General features: G+C 34.6%; 1 long non-coding RNA gene across 3 annotated transcripts; it reads left to right on the top strand.

Annotated features, from left to right (window-relative positions):
• The first annotated feature begins 1,883 nt into the window (after positions 1 to 1,883).
• Positions 1,884 to 4,884, top strand: LOC110713883. 3 transcript variants are annotated; one of them, XR_002510085.1, is made up of 5 exons: positions 1,884 to 2,117; positions 2,742 to 2,921; positions 3,354 to 3,825; positions 3,953 to 4,215; positions 4,317 to 4,884. It is a non-coding gene; the product is annotated as an uncharacterized LOC110713883 (long non-coding RNA). The 3 variants fall into 3 exon arrangements; XR_002510086.1 differs by having other exon boundaries at positions 2,726 to 2,921; XR_002510093.1 differs by lacking the exon at positions 2,742 to 2,921.
• Positions 4,885 to 15,016: the final 10,132 nt, after the last annotated feature.

Raw genomic sequence — 15,016 nt, 5'->3', positions numbered from 1 at the left:
CAGTTAAGAAAAAAACATATCAATTTTATCTAGCATCAGAATAAATATATCAACGGATGCAAATAACATATAAGTTAAGAAGAACATATCAATTTTACAATCAGTAGACTGATCAGAACCAATATCATCGCATACAAGCAACATATTAGATTTTGTGCATATAATATTTCTAAGGAAATTTTGACTTTTACCACAAAAAAAAATCAAAAAATTGTTTTTTTACCACCAAAACTTCTAAAACTTTTATTTTACCACCAAAAAAATTTCTAAAAATTGTTTTTTACCACCAAACGTCAAGAAAACCGTTAAATCTAACGGTTTAAAAAAAAATCCTTTGAATTTTGTACGCAAAAGATGTTTTTCATAGGTTTAGGGGGGCACATTGGCCCTATGGGTCCAATTTGAGGTCAAAATTGACAAAAAATGATCGGAAATGCCTCGTTTTGTGTGTTCGCGCAAATCGAGGTTTTTTTAAACATGCATAATGAGGCATTTTCGATCATTTTTTTGTCAATTTTGACCTCAAATTGGTCCCGTAGACCTAAAGTGCCCCCCAAAACCCCTGAAGAGCCTGTGTTTGACACGAAAATCGAAATTTTTTAAAAATTCCGTTAGGATTTTGACGACAGGTGGTAAAAAAACAACTTTGAATTTTTTATAAGGTGGTAAAATAAAAGTTTTAGAAATTTTGATGGTAAAATACATTTTTTTGATTGTTTTTGGTGGTAAAAGTAAAAAAATCCTATTTCTAAATTGATTTGTTTACATGATTACAAAGCAAACATATTAGAGTATCTAGTGCATGCAAAGAACTAATATGATCAAAGAAAGCAAATTACAAATTAATTATCACATAATTGACCTAAAAAATAGAAAATATTATACCCCAACAAAATCAATTCAATTAACCTTACAAAAATCTAATTAATTAATCTAAAATTGTTATGATACCATTCAAAATTACCAGCGCATGCAAAGAACTAATATGATCAATGAAAGCAAATTACAAATTAGTTATCACATAATTGACCAAAAAAAAATAGAAAAGATTATACCGAATAAAATCATACTCTATTAATTTAACCTTTACAAAAATAGAATTAATTAATCTAAAACAGTTATGATACCATTCGAAATTAAGAAAATTAAATAACACAAATCAATTGAACACAAAATTCACCATTAAATCGCAAAATAGATAAAATTAAAAGAAGTTAAATTACCATAGAATACTTGCAATAAAACGTGAAAGCTATCTAAAACAAATTATGAATACTATCTTACCTTGGTCTTTCAATGAATTGAAGGAATTTGTCTTGCAATTGGTCTTTCAACGAATTCAAGGGATTTGCCTTTCACTCTTTCAGCGTTTGGGTGTGAACTGCTTTAACTCTCAACACTCAAGCAAAACAAGGTTTTACAATTTTTAGATGATTTGTTTTTTTTTATCTTTTGTTGCATATTGGCGGCTAATTACACATGAAAGTGAGTTTAAGCGCCTAATTAGTTTTGGGTTGTGTGTTTTGATTTTGCTTTAATTTTTTTTAACTTAGGGGAAATATTTATTAATGATTCCCCTAAAAAAAAAGAAATATTTATGAATGATATTATAATATAATTATAATTATAATATGGTGTGTAGTCAAAAGAGAAAAATAATTATTATAAAATAATGTATGCAATACTATACCGAACACTAGTCTAACCTTTAGGGGACGCATAAATCTCCGGTCTCGATATATATTGGACAAAGTGATGTTTAGATCGGGTCAATTTTGGACAGATACTTGACTGTGTCTATAAGCAATATTGGCGGGAAAACTCCCTCCAAGACTCCAAGTACAAGTAATTTATTAAAAAATCGAAATGGAGTGAATGCCTAACAAAAGCAATAACTACACGCTCATTGTAAATTACAATGCTCATTACTTCGATTTTCCTAAAACTCACCTTTTGATTTCACCGTGATTCTAATGTTTCTTCGTTTTTACTCCCTCCAAGTAGTGGATTTTCTTTCTTCAGGCATTCACTCTAAGCTCCATTCTCTACTAATTTCAAGTGTTTATCCATCTACCCTACTCTCCTCTCCACTCAAGTGAAAAATATCAAATTCATAAGTAATTTCCTTCTCTCCAAATCTGAAATTTTATACTTTTCTAAAGTTACGTTTCTTCAAATCAATTCGCGGTTTCTATTTTTTTTTTTTTTAATATTAGTGATATCAATTTGGGGTTTCCTTAGGTTGTTAATCCATCACCATCTGCCAATTAGCTTACTTAATAATGACTATGGACAATGGTAAAGGCTGCTCTATTTATTGGCAGTTATTTGATTTAGTTCTTGTTGATTTTTTTTTTCATTATATGGGTGATTTGAGGTCGGATCTGAATTGGGTTTCTGATATATATTTGATCTTTTTGGGTTATATTGTTTTTCTTGAATTTCTTGCGTTGTTTTCACTGAATTGGGTTACTTTTTGAATAATATTTGATTTTAGTTCCTTGAGAATTGAAGTATTCAATTTTTTTCTGGGGCTATATATTGTTTCATGCTAGCAATTTATTGTGTCCGATTGGTTGGGATGTCATCAACTGAATTTCTTGTTAGTATTTGAGTCTGACTGCTACAATAAACATTTTATCCACAATAATAATTGGTTGATCCTCAATATGTTTGAACTAAGTAGGCAGTATATTCATAAAAAATCTGATATAAGAACTTTAAGTTTCTTAATTTTCCAGGAAGTCCTAGGAAATGTACATAAAGGTGAGGTATCAAACAATGATTATCAATACATTAATGAGCCAACTCCAGTCAACAGAGAATGCAATCAAACTCAGAGTGTTTATGTCAGCACAACCACAACAACTGGTTGAGTCAAATTGGTATTACCTATAATACAATTATCAGAGGATATAATGGTAAGAAAGAGGTTTGAAGCTAATGCAAACACTTTTACATTATTTGTTGACCTGTTATCTTCTGTCTTGAGTGACTCCTCCAAGGGATTGCTTCAGAAGTTTATTAAAATAATAGGTAGTGCAAGTTTTATAAGATTTAATTGCCGAGTGAATTGATTATCGAGTTCTTTTAAAATTTGAATTGAGTTTAAATCTAAGAAGAGAGATTATTGTTAGTTTATAATAATCCGTCATCCATGTATCTTATGTGTTTTCGTTGATATAGATTGGGTTTCATAGTTCTGTGCAGCTTAATATATAGTTATATATATTAAGATGCAATATATAGTTATATCATTAACAATTCATATGTGTGAATATTGTGTGGTTGTGTTATGTTAATTAGTTCTTCTGTAATGCTGAATTTTTCATTGTTATGCTAATTTTATCTAGGTGGGAAAAGGCTTGCCTCAAAATGAGAAAGCTCGGATAAAAGCTCTTCAACATTGGCTATTTCTGTTGACAAGAATTCAATGCTTCTAAGTGACTCTGGTGTTCAGGTCCCTATAACTACAACAAGCTTTGTTTTTTTTTTGTTTGTTTGTATTGTAATTCAGCTTGTTGGTTTTGGTATGGATCCTCCTTTTGTCTTGTAACTGCATGCTTAGCTTCAAAGTCACTCTAGTATTCTTTTTAATGTTATGTGTATGACACTTATCCTCTCTTTTCAAGGCTTACTACGTTTGTAGGAACCTTCTATACTGATATGCTGCAGGGAGATGGATAAGAAAGCGGTTGATTATGTTCTCAAGGATTCTAAAAGGAAATATGCTGAAAAGGCTAAAGCACAAGCACCCACGATTATCATTGATGATGTCTCTCTCCCTCCATATCCCTCTACCTCACAAGAACATGGTCCTTCATGGTATCTTACCTCTATTTTCTTTCTTACAAGATATATGTTGTCGATTATAACTACATAAGTCATAACTTCATATCTTGTGTTGCCTTGCTTATGATCCTAAGTTTGTGTTGCTTTTTCTTTTGTTTAGAAGTTCAGGAGGGGTAGTGTTGGCTTCTCATGACGGAAATATAGTTTGTAAAAATACTCTGGATGCACATCTGAATGTGGCATTAGCAGAAGTAGTTACCTCAGGTCTCACAATGTTGTAAACTATGCTCCTTGCTTAAAAGTATTCTGTTGGTTGATGTTTTGTGTACTTCCAATTGGCAACATATTGCTGGTGGGACTAGTGTCACTCCAATGCTCCAAGTAATTGAGGCTATTCTGAAGAATCCAGATGATAAAGCTCAGGTTAGCTACCCTTTTGCAAATTTGTAATTTTAGATTTTGTACTTTTATCATAGGACAAACTAAAACTACATTCTGACAAAATTTCTTTGCTTATTTCATAGGACAAACTTAATTTGAAGTGAAATTCAGAGCCAATGCATGTAGCCATCAAATATGGATCAATCTCCAAGCAAAAACAACAATTAAGGAAGCCACGAAAGTTGCCAAAAGAGAAAAGACTCTATGAACTCAATGTTTATAACCTCGACCAAACCCACTAGAGGCCTCCAAGATATACTAAATAGCCTCCGTTGCAGAAAAAGAATACATCATTAGTTTCAGATCCTAGAGCAATGTCGCAGAATATGTCTTCGAAGGCTGTAGTTTATTCAGCTCCAATTCCAATAATACCGTCTTCTGTACCTAAAGAAATCAGAGGGCCTGCTTTGTCTGTTTCTTCCTAGGAAGCATGTGAGACTGAGGTGCAAGAGAAGTCCACTTCCTTTGACAATGATGTTCATTACTGTTGGCCCAATGCTGCTAAGTCCTAGCTTTGAACTTTTTTATGGTGTAATTTATTTGGGATTTTGATATTTGAAACCTAGCTGATGCCATTTTGGTGCATTATTTGGATTATTTTGATGTTGATTGAGGTTAGTTTTATACTAATATATATTGGTGGTGGATGAAGCTATTTGGCGCATATATATTATCATCTTTAATTTACAGATTTATATTATATTACCATTATGGATTTATGGGTTACTAGGATTATTAAAGAAACTATGACAAAAAAAATTGTAAAAATGTCATATTGGACCTTATGTATGTAATTGGCTAAATTGAGGTAGGAATCCTAGTACCCAAAAAAATAATTATGGACTTTGTAATGAAAATTTTTATTCATGGTTAAACTAATTGTTATTTAACCATAACATAAAACTACTATATATGCAGTAAGATTCATGGAGTTAGTTTAAGGTTAATTTCCTTAAAGCAATGTGATCTGTTTGTCTTAATATATATTTGCCATTGAATTAAATTTTAATGTGACACAAGTGTTAAACTAAATGCCACAGTGGAAAAATACTCATCACACAAGTCTTTGTTTGCCACGAGAACAATATTAGTTGTGGCACGAGTGTCAATTTGCCACAGGAACATAATTACCCGTTGCATAAGTGTTTATTTGCCACTGAAGAGAAATTTAGTCGTGGCACAAGTTTCAATTATCCACGACTTTTTTTTCCCCTGGCATAATATTTTGTTGTCATATCAAGTTTTTTGTTGACTTTATTTTTCCCGTGGCTAGATCAAATTATGCCACGAATTTAGAATTCCCGTGACATAATTTGTGGTACAAGTGGTGAATTATTGTAGTGAGCGGCTAGAGTTTTCGATGGTAGGGGAGGGGATGGGTTTTTGGTGATTTTCGAGAGTAGAGGAGGTGGTTATAAGGGGTTTTCGAGTGGAGAAAGAAATTTCAAGGGAAGGAGTGGTTGCCGGAAAACGGGAAAGGGAGATAAGGAGGGAGGTTAGGGGATCGCAACACCGACATATAGGAAAGAGAAACCGGCGGAAAGGAGGGGAAATAGCGGCGTAGGGGGATGAGTAATAGCAGTAGCCGGTGGTTTTTGGGGTTTGGCTGGTGGCCGAAATTGGAAAGGATTTTGTTTGTGCTCGGGGTTGGGGTTTCAAGGAGAGGTTTTATTGGTGGTTGCGTAAGGGTTTTGGGGAGGGGGGACGGTGGTTTTGAGAGGATGCCGGAGAAGCGACTCTGCTGGTGGGGGAGAGACGGCGGTCCAGCGAGGGAGGTGGCTGACTGGGCGGGTTGTCGATCTGGCTGGTTTTGAAATGGGTGGGTTTTTTTTTGTATTTTAACCAATTATATCACGACACGTGTCACTTAAACAAAAAGAAAAATCAACCCATTCAACCGGTAACCGGTATTTGGGATTGAAGAAAAAGAAGACCCCTAAAAGTTTAAATTATTCCAGAATAATCGAAAGTTGGGATTATTCTTCCAAAATTGATGAAAGTTGGGATTATTTTTTCTAATTTTTCCTTTATTCTATATTCCACCATTGTCGAACTTTAGATAAAACTTTAGTCTCTATGTTAATAAATTTTTTCATCAATGACAATACAAATTTTTCAATAAGTAGGTTCAAATCCTTTTAAACTAATTCTTAACCAAAATGTAAATGAATTTATTATTCCGAATTATTAATATAAACATTTATTATATAAAATTTCATAATGACTTAAAAATAGTCATATTATATTATATATTATAAATATATATTGCACATATATTAGGTGCATATACCAACTTTCATATGTGGTTGGCAATACTATGTGGCTAACCAATTTTTTTTTCCTGTAATTTTCTCTCTTTCCTCCCCTCTCATTTTCTCTTTCTAACGTTCTATCTCTAACCGTCCCGTCGTCGTCTTCATTTCTAACGTATTCGCGTTCGTTGTCGTCAAAGCTCCTCGAAGCACCAAACCAACCCAGATCTCCTTGAAGCTATAACCCAGATCGTCATCGTTGTCTTAGTCGTCCATTTTCGGTGAACATCTTTTAGCCTTTTAGGGTTGTTCTTGATGTTTGGGGCAGAAGTTTCCATGGATTGGCATAGATTGGCGCAAATTGAAATTGAAATTCACTTTCCAGAAATTGAACACCACCAAACCGCCGCAACAAACCACTACACCACCACTCCACCTTTGCGTAAGGGCATATGTATATGGGAAATACTGCGTATATTGTGATAAGAACAATTTTCTTTTTTAGATTGTATACAATGGCTGAGTTATGTGTATGCTTGGTGGTTTGGTGGCTGCTTTAGCGGTGGAATTGATGGTTAGGTTAGGGGTTACTAGTTCGGTCAGGGGTTAGTTGATCAAAGGGGTTACTAGTTCGGTCAGGGGTTAGTTGATCAGAGGGGTTACTTGGTCAAGGGTTACTAGGTGGGTGGGGTTACTTTTGTCATGTGTTAGCTGGGCACACCGTGTGGCCATCCACACACAAAACCTCATGATGTGCATATATAGATACTATACCAACTCCATTTCTATATCAACCCCTCTTATCTCTCTTTCTCTTTTTTATTTTATTTTTTTTATTTTTACACACAAACACAACCAAGCTTTATTAAGGAGAAAATCAAGTTACATCAAGGGCAACAACATTACACACTCAAGATGGGACTTCTTCAATCCACACTCTCATTTCATTGTATGTTCTATTTATATTAGTAAGCTTATGGGCAACACCATTCCCCTTCCTACCCACATGACTACAAGATAAAGAGGAGCAGAAGTTACGAGATTTCAGATGTCTTAAATAATTATGCCAATAGTAGAAGTAACTCTAGTGACATTCAGCAGCTTATGGTAGAGACTTAGACACAACACCTCTTCTTAATTTCTCTCTCTTCTTCTTCAACCTACCCATTTTTTTCTACTTTTGTGAGTTGTGAGCACTCTATTAAATCAATATCAATGCCATCAAGCACCATGCATTTATCTACTGTTGCATTGGTTCTCTCGTTTTTATACTAGCAAATGCAAATTATAAGTAGTGTAACTATTTACATTTTGTCAACTTTTTTTTTTATAGCATTAATATAATAACTATAATTGTTTTGTTTATGAGCTATAATAATGTCATTTAAATATATATATTGTAGCGGTCAAATAATTTTTCCACTAATTTGTGTATGTGAACACCATGGAAGATTGAAGATACCGGAACAACACAAAACTATGCTGAATAGCAATGAAAATGAATTTGGTTCAATAAAAGTATACCTCAATATATGCAGACCAACAACTAGACATGGACCAATTAACTCTAGATTTAGAGCATATATATAGTTATCCTTGTAATAAAAAGAGGAAAATTTATCATATCAGGTGTTGTATGTGCATACAAACATTTGATCAAGCTTCTTCCTCGCCATTTTTTGTCTTGTTCAAGTACAGGGAATAATATCTAGGGTATCAAAGACCGTTATTCCTTTTTAAATTAGGTTTCCTTGTGGACAAGAGTAACAAGAGATGCCTACTTCACACTTTCCGTTGGCTCCCACTTCGCATTCCATGGATACTCTGGTAATGCAGTCTTGTCTAGAGGAAGTGATTACCTTTTTTAAGAGAAAGGTATCCCACGATGTGAAGTCTAGTGTAGAATATCCTCTACCCTTACTTCACTATAAGATAGCCTGTGGCGAGGAGCAATATCCGGTGAGATGTTATGCCAGTTCCCATCTTACAATCGTCAGTTGCTCCTGTAGTGGTGCATCACGGTGCAAGGAACATGATTACCCTTCTAGACTTAGGCTTTGTTCTTTTGAGCTTTTAGGCAGAGAAGAGCAGAGTAGAGTAGGGGTCAGCAGAACAGATTAGATTTAAACGGAGCATACCAGATTTCAGGATAGGAGAGGAGAGCAGTAGAGCAGATTTCATTATTATTATTATTATTATTATTATTATTATTATTATTATTATTATAAAATATCAAAAAACTTACAAAGTCAATTAATTTACAAGAAATTGGTGGAGAGCCGAGATACAATATGGCCCCCCACCCCTCTAGCTATAGCGAACCCGATCCTGCTGAAGATGTAAGCAGCTGCACGAACACCAATATCCTAAGTCTTAGCGAACGCCTGAACCCGCTTCAGCAACGCAACAACATCCTTCTCTAATTCACTCAACGAAGAAAAGGAGAACGGAAGAAAACCATAGCCAATAGCCCTGCAACGCGCCCCATACTTGTCTCGCATCCGCTGAGCCGATTATTATTATTATTATTATTATTATTATTATTATTATCATCATCATCATCATCATCATCATCATTTTTATTATTATTAACAAGTGCATACCATTGATTTAGGTGAATGAAAACATAAATAAATGTGTACCATATTTAACATTTGTTTGTAGTAGAATGATAAAAGGCAATAGTTTAACATCTTGAAATTATTACAACCGCATATCAAAATAGGAACATAATTATATAAGAGTTTAACATCGTGGTGAATTAACCATCTACTTTCATATGATCGCCATTTTCATCATATTCATTGTCGCTTTGATCTTCATTGGTATCACTTTCCTTGTCGCTTTCCGATCGATTAGCCCTCCAAATTCGGAGTGTTATAAGATGTCACACTCTAGCCATACTATCTTTGCGCCATTGTGCAAACATAGTTGAATCTGCTACTCCTATATTCGCATCATGTTGAATGATTGTTATGCCAAGCTTATGCATCCAAATAAAATTATGTAGAGTATAAGTGGCTACAATGATTGACATTTGAGTCTTCTGTGAAACTTGTGGCATGTTATCTAATATCCTCCACATTTTTTTCAATTATCCAAATAAACATTCCACCTTCATTCTAAATTATTAATGTAGCTTGTTAAAATGTTTTTTTAATCCTCTAGGTGGTATTGTTCTAAAATCAGGCATAGGTACTCTTACTCCCCCGATGTACGACGTCATATATCCATGAATATTTGGATACGCCGAGTCCGCCAAATAATATTTTCCTGAGATATATAGATTTTAGTATATTTTACACAAAATAAATAAAAATATATATTAAATACTTAACTTAAGAATTAGAGTCTACTCAGAGGTGGATGGGGAAAATTAAATTTTGGATCGCCCAAACTGTCTTTCCACACCGTGGTATCATGAACAAGTCCTTCCCAACTGACATTAATAAATGTGTACAGTTTCTCAAACGAACAACAAGCCATGAAATTCCAACTTTTTTTCCATGCCGATCACAAAATGGCAAACCATTGGTATCACTTACAGTGACATTGATAAGAGTTTAATCCAAAGCTCCAATAGTATCCTAGCAAATAATGACATTTATAATTAATTTTATAATAAATATCTATACTTTCGACATTGAAATGAAAACCAGCAAATGTAACTAATTAAGTTATACCTTGAAAAAAGGCAAATATCTTATATTAGTAGCTACCTCTGGATACACCTATGATAAGTCACGATGTGGTATAATGATATTGAAGGACAAATTGACCAACACTTCGTTATGATACTTGCATATTGTAGAAACAAAATGCTTAAATTTGTCATAATCATCACGATATGAAAGTCCTTTTGCTAAAATATATAGACATATATCTACTTGTTCCGCTACTTTCACATATTTACTGTCATGTAGTAGATCTCTGTCATGTTGGTGTTATTATCGCTGAATCAAGATTGGTCAAGTGAATCATGAAATCATGCATGCATGTCTAATGTTTTCATCTCCAATTCTACATTAAACAAAACAAGATAATGATACATAAGATGTCTATCTAATTAATCCCAAAATAAAACATTAAACAATACATTTAAGTCTTGAAAAACCAAATTAAAACCATAATAAAACAGCACAACTAGTTCACCGAACTAAAAGACAACACAAAGTTCAACTGAAATAAAAACACACATAGTTCAAACAAATCAAAAGAGAAGGTATTGCGTTCGTACGGACGCACGAACTGTTTGGTGCGGGAGGCTTGGCTGATATATTTTAATCGTAAGCTGATACATTTCATGTGTTGGCTGATATGTATTATTATTGTCTGATATGTGTAGACACCCATTTGTGTCTCCCCAAAACCAAACCTAGTGATGAGTACCTTTCACGTCGAATCATAATAGAATGAAGTGAAAGTGTGGAAAGTTTAGTGTTGCGAATAGTTTTAATTTCTTTTCTCTTCTCTTTGTTTTTGAAAACCTATTTTAAGAAAATAGCCAATCCAGTTTGGTTGGTCCATGATATGGGTCCAATAGTAGTGTAGTTGGATAGGGCTTGAAAAGAGCTTTCCAACGATGTATTATAAGCCCAATTCCGATGAATATTGAAGAAGTTATGGCCAAATTACTGAACTGAGTCTGGTTTGAGCCTTATATGCGGTCCAATGATCTAGAGGAGGGCCTAATATAGATTTATCATTCCTAATGCAATTAGGAATGGTTTTAGTCTTCTAGATTCTTCTAGAAGGTTCTTTTCATTCCTAATTCAATTTGCATTGATAAATTGACTTTTGTTGACTTTTTAGAGTTTTAATCAGAATAAAAGAACGTTTTTGAGGAAAATACGATTTTATCCTCCTGTACGGCAATTTCTATCTGGTTTTAAGAAAACAAGTCAATAATTAAGTTAGAGCCAAATGCCAGCATTAGCGCCTGACGCTAAGCTTGGCGCCTGGCGCTAGCGTTAGCGCCTGGCGCTAATGTCAGCGTCTGGTGCTAACCTCGTTTTTCGTGTCAGAACTCTGTTTTGATTTTTTATCTTTTTGGCTGATTTTCTCTATAAATAGCTTCCTAAAACCCCAGTTTTCATTCACCAACTCTCATCAAGATTCTCTTGATTACTCTTTCTCTCTCTCTTTTCTAAACTAGCCTTTTCACAAAATTCCGCATTCGCAAGACTTAGATACACCTAGCCATATTCGAAGTTGCCTTCGCCCTAGACGTGAAAGGTTTAATTTCTGAGGGTTTGGTCCCAAATCTCTCTTTCAATTATTTAATTTAATTGTTTTGTTTATTATTTTCCTTGAAATTACTAACACGTGTATTTTGTTATTAGAAAGAGGTACGAGGCATCCAAATAAGTACTTTAATGTTTAATTGATATTATGATGTAGAAATAATGCTTAGATTGTTATTTTGATTCCTAGTATCATGTTTAGGGTAACTTTAATATGAAATATGATTAAAAGTATGATGCTTCCTATATTCTTCCTAATATTTATGATTGTTAGTATCATGTTAGGGCTAAAAATTTGATTTTTATTGCTTAGTGACATACTAGGGTTTGTTATTAATCTTATTAGTATCATGCCTAGGGTCTTGCTATTCTTATGCTTTAACATGATTATTTTAATTATAATTTGTTATTATGATTTTGATTATTATTATTATGATTATGTTGCTTGATTTTTATTGTTATTGCTTGATCACGCCTTTTATGCATGTTTAAAGGGAATTGGTACTTGTAATCACGCTTAATAAGATAATTAATAATCTTGTTCAGGGTTAATTATGATTATAATTCAAGTGATCGCCAATAATAGATTTATTTGTGCATTAAATTCAACCAACATAGTTAAACAGTTTTAAAGTTAAACCTATTGATTGCATGTTAGTCAGAAAGCGCACATGAATACGATCAGAATAAAGTAGAGGCCTATTATTAGGGCAGGTTCAATCTCTTTTAGGTTGGATTTGTACCTTCATCCCCGAACCCTATTTGGTTCAAGACCTTATGGAGTTGACGATCTCCTGGATCGTTAAGGGGTGTAACCTTCACCTCGTGAACGGTTTACAAGTTCCTAAAAAACTTGTTGGCGACTCTTTTGCTCTATCTTCTTTCTCTTTAGACGCCACCGTACTTTAGTGTATGATCATAGTGGGGTTCAAGCTAGGGGTTAACGCTTGAAATATTCCCTATAGTTTTTGGCGACTCCACTGGGGAGATTTCTATTTTAATTCTTGAAATTTATTTCGGCAATGATTTAGAATGAGTGGATGAGACTCAAAACGTTCTAATTATTTCATGTGCGTCATTTTGATTAACATTATTGTCATATGCATAAAAAAGATCTCATTGGAAAGACCATCCGTAATGAGTAAAAACATAGGATTTTTACACGTAGGAAATTTGATGAATATCTTTCACAACTAGGACCGAAATAACACTACGCAAAACTGGAAAATTTTATCGAGCACAGAAAGTTGCTGAGGCATGTAGGAATTAGCGTCAGCGAACAAAGATTAGCGCCAGAATTTTGACTGTAGCGCCAGACGACAACTCTGTCTCCAGGCGCTACAGACAAAAACCGGCGCCAATCTCTGTTTGCTCTCGCCAAATTCTTCCAATACCAAGCCAGAAATATGCGTTCTAATTTCGACCAGTTTTTCGCATTGTTTGCTTGATCCTACTTCCTGATTGAGTTTTTCTCACTTTTTCGAAACCCATATGTGTTCTACATATGGACATAACCCTCTGGGAATTCATGCTCCATCTACCTGATTGAACGCTCTGAGCAACAAAGGGTACATCCGAGAATGTTGAATTCACCAAACCATGGAAGCGAGTTTTTTTCTAAAACTCGCGGTGTCCCATCCACTCGCGCCAACCCTTCACGGTTAGGCTTCCGCGCGGTGCATCCGGACAATTAACCATGGACCCTCTATTAACTAACCCATATCCTTAACTTTAGAGAACTAGAGCCATGGTTAGGTTGCAAACTCATTGCATCATATTGTGCCTACTTGACTAATTGTGCATTATTGTTGTGCATACTCTATGTGTTTTTCCTAACCGTTTGTTTGACTTGTGCTAAGATTAAATAAATTAATGACTAAAATAACTTTTCCTAATTAATTAATTAATTAATTAGAGTAAATAAAGTCTAATATTTTAATCAGAATTGACCTAGTACGACTTTAGGCATACCCCTGTTGATTAATAACACCGAAAACAGTTTCAGATTGAAGCTCCAGCAATGGCGCCAAAGTTTGAACTGTAGTGCCACTATGTGGAGTGTGGTGCCTGGCGACAGCTCTGTCGTCTAGCGCTACACTGCAAAGAGAGGCGCCAGTCCTGTCGTTCTGACGACAGTTCAGATTATTGATCGAGTCATCACTTTATGTCTAATTAATTAGTTTGCTATTTAATTCGGGTAAATTTTACTGTCAATAATACTTGGTTAAGTCATTAATTGAGTCTAGGCACCAAGTCCCATGGTCTTACACAAGAGTCAAAGCATGTCACTTACACTCTAACGCACACACCAATACACATACTTTGACCATGTCTAAGAGAGTCTTGTATGCGCGTTTCTTCCGTCATTTTTTTAGGGGGGTAAGTCGGATATTAATCCTCCAATTTAAATACCATACTTGGTTCCTAAAAATACATACATTATTTTTGCCAAAATATGCAACTATTTTTTTATTTTTTCCTCTTTAAAACCGTAAAGTCAAGGTCGATTTGAGTCAAGTAATTAAAACACAAAATGGTTTACAGCGTGTGGTCAAGAAAGGAAGGGCAGTTAATCAAAGACAACCTTTTCTTACAAGTCCAACTTTTTGACAAACCCATTGCTCGTAAGAGGAAAGCTAGGACAGTAATGGCAACGCAAGAAGAAGTTAATGAGCTTAGGAACGAAGTGGTTACCGTGACTGAGGCACTAAAGCTCCTAACCCTTAAGATCGATGATCCCGTGAAACAACAACAGATGGACCTCATGCAAGAGAGTCTAAGCAAGTTATCTAGCGACTACAAGTTTCAAGGGATTAGTTCACAAGGGGTCTCGGTGGACTAAGATCTTCTTCCGCAAAAGTTCAATGCCAACAACATCCCGAAATTCAAAGCAACCGATAACCCTTATTTTCATTTAAGAGCCTTCGAAACAATAATGAGTATTAAGGGTATCGACAAGAAGGTGTTCCCCTCTCTATTCTCACTATCTTTCGAGACCGTTTGCCAGCAATAGTTCTTTTCTCTCGAGAAAGAAAAAACCTCCACCTGGGAGTCCATAGCAAACACTTTCGTTGATAGATACAAATGCAACATTTAAGTTGAGACTGACCATAGGGAACTTGAAATCCTCAAAAAGAATGAGAACAAAGGCTTCACCTCCTTCTTTAACAAATGGAGAGAAACCTCAGCTAAGATGATTGAGGTGCCAAGTGAAAAAGAGTCTGTAAGGTTATTCATCAAAAACCTTCAAGAAAAATACTCCAAGTATCTCAAGTATCAAAATAATCT

This window comes from Chenopodium quinoa, unplaced genomic scaffold (genome assembly GCF_001683475.1).
Source record: "Chenopodium quinoa cultivar QQ74 unplaced genomic scaffold, ASM168347v1, whole genome shotgun sequence".
In the NCBI taxonomy this organism is placed as follows: domain Eukaryota; kingdom Viridiplantae; phylum Streptophyta; class Magnoliopsida; order Caryophyllales; family Amaranthaceae; genus Chenopodium; species Chenopodium quinoa.
This window is presented reverse-complemented; position numbering and strand designations above follow the sequence as displayed.